General features: G+C 32.3%; 1 pseudogene; it reads left to right on the top strand.

The window, feature by feature from the left end:
* Nucleotides 1–1,431: 1,431 nt before the first annotated feature.
* LOC117023196 (UDP-N-acetylglucosamine transferase subunit ALG13 homolog) lies at nucleotides 1,432–1,823 on the top strand (annotated as a pseudogene).
* The last annotated feature ends 3,074 nt before the right edge of the window (nucleotides 1,824–4,897 follow it).

Genomic DNA, 4,897 nt, shown 5'->3' with positions numbered 1-4,897 from the left:
CTGCAAATAGAAACAAACTAAATTATAATTATTATCATGTAGTTCATCATAGGAATAGACTGAAAAAATAAACTGAAACAAAATATATGATCATTCCAATAGATGCAGAGACAGTATGCGGGAAAAAAATCAACATCTATTTCTGTAATATCTTTCAGCAAGTTTAGAATAGAATGGATTTTCCTCAATCTGAGCAAGAACATCTTTCTAAAAAATTTACAGCTAATATCATACTCAATGCTGAAATACTTAATGTTTTAAACCTAAAATTAGGAATTAGAGTAGGATAATTGTTCTATTCACTTCTATGCAACATTGAACTGGAGGTTCTAGCCAGTATAATAAGGTAAAAAAAATAAAAAAAATAAAATCATCCATCCATATTTGAAAACAAGAACTAAATTTCTACTTGAAGAATATTTGATCATCTATGTAGGAAATCCTGCAGAATGTACCAAAAAAAAAAAAAAGGTACTAAAATAAATAACTTTAGCAAGGTTTCAAGATAATAGATCAAGACAGAAAAATCAATTTTATCTCTACATTCTAGGAAAAAACATTCAAAACTAGAAATAAAAATTACTATTTATAACAACATCAGAAATATGATATATCTTGGTATAAATTGGAGGAAAGATATTGAAGATATATACAGTGAACACTGCAAAATAATCTTGAGAAGTTGGAAAAGACCTAAATAAATGAGAAAAGCTATATGTAATATGTTTTTAAAAAAATTCAACTAAGTAAATTTTAAACATCTTACTGGTTTTATTAAATGATTCATGAATTGGGCAGCATCCAGTTGGGCAGATAGAAAGGAACTCTGAGGAACAGTATAAATGAAATACTTATAAGCAGAAGGGAGGGGGAACAGCAAGATTTACTAAGCAAAAAGAACAGATTGGCTGTGGCAAGGTCAGTTTCCTTTAACGGATGGCAGGGGTCTATCAGACAAATTGCCTCACTAGTGCTGATCAGATGATTCCTGATTGGTTTAAGATTGCATTTTTGGGAGAGCTAAAACTGTACTGCTCAGTTTGTTGATGGAGTGGGGGGATTAACATAAGCAACTCCGTTATGGGCCTATTTTCTTTCTTTAACCTATCAGAAGACTCAATATTATTATATTATTTCTCTTTAAATTGATCTACGGCTCAGGCGCCCCACCTCCGGGTGGCCAGCTGTTGTCTTCTGGTGGCGTGGTGCCTCCTCAGGACTTGTGGCCCGCTGGAAGGCTGAACCCTGCTGTGAACTGGTCTCCGTCCAAGTTTTCCGCGCCTTTTTCAGAATCTTTGCCTTGTCTCAGATTGCTTGCAGGGCCAGTTTTTCACGACTCTATCATCAAGAGCCTTGGTTACAACCGACTCATCTTACAAATAAGTAGGGGACAGTGGGACCTGAACCATTCAGTACTATCATTTACTCTGGATGTTTACAGGTACAAGGATTCATTGAAAGAAGACCTTGAGAAAGCAGATCTTACTATTAGTCACGCAGGTACAGGAAGCTGTTTGAGACTCTTGAAAAAGAAAGCCACTTGTAGTGGTTATAAACGAAAAGTAGATGAACAGTCATCAGCTGGAATTGGCAAAGTAGCTACACAAAGAGGGACATCTCTTCTGTACCTTCAGCACGCTTCCTGGGCTGTTATAGTCAATGGATTTATCAACATCGGAATGTTTTCCTCCTGCTAACCAGAAAGCTTTTCTGCATTTTTTGATAAAGTTGTTGGATTACAAAAACAAATACTAAACTTTCAACATTGTAAAAACATCCCCCCTCCCAGATCCAACCTGTGGAATGTGGTTAAATCAAATTAAATTTATAATATATTTGCAGAATAACACAAATTGCTAAACTTCCTACATCTATAAGAATCTTAGAAAATTTTATGATGTGAACATTAACATTTGGGTCCAAATCATAGTTGCAGTTAAGTAAATTTATTATATTTTTTTTCCCTAATCTTCAGATTTCAGTAAAAAAATATGTAGTGAGCACTCACAGGTTGTATCCTAGATTCCCAGATGGAATTGGAATCATGAAAAAATGAATTATATTTGAAAACTTTTGACAGGAATCTCAAATGTAGTCAGTTTGATACTAACAAACTTGTAATAAATTTTTGAGTGTCAATGTCTTTAGCCTCATGATCCAAGGAATCAAATTTTTAAAGAAGCAGAAATGATGGATTATGTTCTGTGAAATAAAAAGCTCAATAATTACCTAAAAAAGATTAGCAAGATTTACTGTCGTATTTTGAAAAACTTTTATCCTCAAGAATAGAGGTGTTCACTTTTTTTCCTCTAAAATATAAATAGACAGTTATACAACAATCTTGCCGAATGTCAAAGCTTTACTGGCTTGAGAAGAGTAAAAGGACGTAAGCTGATGGAACTTGCTGTTATGTTTTAAGAACCCTCTTACAGTCATATTGAAACACTTACTGTAAAAGAAGAATTTATAATTTATGTACTTATAAAAATAGTTTTACAAATAAATGAACTGATATGTAAAAATAAAATAAAATAAAATAAAATAAATTGACCTATGAATTCAACTCAATCCCAAGCAAAATCACAGGAGGCTTTTTTTTGGTGGGTGGGGGGGTAGAAATTGACAAATTGAAAATAAAATTTTTGTGAAAATGCAAAGGATCTAGAATAGCTAAAACCAGTTTTGAAAAATAAGGATAAAACTGAAGGACTTATAATACCTGATAATACCTGATTTAAAGGCTTATCATACAGCTTCTGTAATCAAGGTAGCATGGTACTGGTATAGACAGACAAATTTGTCAATAAGACAAAACAAAAATAAATAAATTTGTGCAAAAATAAATCCATATGTATATGTATACATATATTATATATATACACACACTAAGGTGTAAAGGCAATTCAACGAAGTATGTTTCAGCAAATGCTGGTGGGACAGTTGGACACCCATATGCAAAACAATAAACCTTGATCTATAATTCACAATTTCTACAAAAAATTAACTCAATATATATCATAGAACTATAAGTAAAAAGTAAAATTATAAAACTCTAAGAGACAACATATGAAAAAAATATAATCTTAAGGTAGTCAAATATTTCTTAGATTTCATTAAAACTAAAATGTCCACTCTGTGAAAAATGATGTTAAGAAAATACATGAACAAATCACAAACTGGCCAAAAATATTCACAAATAATATATCTGATAAAGGACTTACATACAGAACATATAAAGAACTTTCAAAATTTAATAGTAAAAAACCGAACAACTCAAGAAAATAATTGAGCAAAAGATTTAAGTAGATCCCTTTACAAATAAGATATACACTGATGGTAGGAATGTAAAATGGCAAAACTACTTTGGAAGTAATTTCAGCAGTTTCTAAAACAGTTAAACATATACCAACCATAGAATCCAGCCATTTTCTCTCCTAGGTATTTAACTGAGAAAATTAAAGCACACATCCATACAAACACTTGTACACAGATTTCAAAGCAGCTTTATTTCTAATAGCCCAAAACTAGAGACAACCCAAAAATCCATCAACAGGATGAATAGATATACAAATTGTGATATAGAAATACAACAGAATGCTATGCAGCAAATAATAATAAATGATTAATACATGCAACAATATATATGAGTCTAAAAATGATTATAGTAAGTAAAGGAACCAGAGAACCTTCCAAATATTACATTCTGAAGGATTGCTTTTATATGAAATTCTAGAAAATGCAAAGCTATCTCTAGTAACAGAAGAGAATACAGACCAATGGTTGCCTAAAGATGGGATGGAGACTAGTTGAGCTGGGAAGACAACAGGATTACAAAGAGGCAAGAGGAAACTTGGGAATGAGGGACATGCTAATTATTGTCATTGTGGTAATAATTTAATGGATGTTTATATATTTCAAACTTAACAAACTGTACACTTTAAATACGAGGTGTGATAAAAAAAAAATACGGTGAATGCTGCTGCCAAGTGCCATCCGACAGAAAGGCAGGGATCTTCAATACTGGAAGCTGTGCGTCCAACCTTAGTAAAAGTGTGTGACAAGTTTCAGCTTCTTCTGTACAGTCAGTTGGGTGTGAGCTACGGTTGAGAGAAAGTGTGTTTTAAACTGTGCCGTAAATCATCCTCCTTCATGACAACGCTCCATGTCACACATCGCTTCTGGTATCTGGCAATTTCTGTCAGATAAAAACATTACAGTGTGTCCTCATCCACCTTATTCACCAGATCTGGCACCGTGTGATTCTGGCTCTTCCCTGAAGTCAAAATGGTTAAGGACATTGAGGCAGCCATAACAGAGCAACTAAAGACACTCACGAAAAAGGACTTCCAGAACGGCTTCAGAAAGTGACAAGGATGATGAGATAAGTGTGTTTGAAGTGAGAGGGAGTATTTTGAGGGGGATTAATGGCAATTTATCTTTTACTGTAATAAATTTTTTGAAAATTGAAACATTCACCATATGTTTTGATCATACCTCGCATGTACAGTTTAATATATATCAAATATACTTCAATTAAGCAGTTAAAAAACAGCAGATAAGAAAGTCTAATATTCCTTATCAAATATTAAAATTCTTTTCTAAAACTTCAGTTTCTTAAAAAAATTCTAATACATGCATGAGACAGGAAAATAAAACAACATTTCAGATAACACTGAAAAACACTGATCATATTATAATGGTTACATTGTAAATTAGGGATGAGAAATTGTCTGATTATTAATTGTTTACCCTTAAAAAATAAATTAAAACCTTAGCTCATTTCATTCAAAAACAATTTCAAGTAGACTTAAAGGTTAAATGTACATAACTAAGTTGAGAAACATTCTGAGAAAAATTAAGATTAATATTTATCTCTCTTGAAAAAAATAGATGAGTA

Source organism: Rhinolophus ferrumequinum, chromosome 6 (genome assembly GCF_004115265.2).
Source record: "Rhinolophus ferrumequinum isolate MPI-CBG mRhiFer1 chromosome 6, mRhiFer1_v1.p, whole genome shotgun sequence".
Classification (NCBI taxonomy): domain Eukaryota; kingdom Metazoa; phylum Chordata; class Mammalia; order Chiroptera; family Rhinolophidae; genus Rhinolophus; species Rhinolophus ferrumequinum.
Note: the sequence above shows the minus strand (reverse complement) of the source record. Positions and strands in the feature narration are given on the sequence as shown.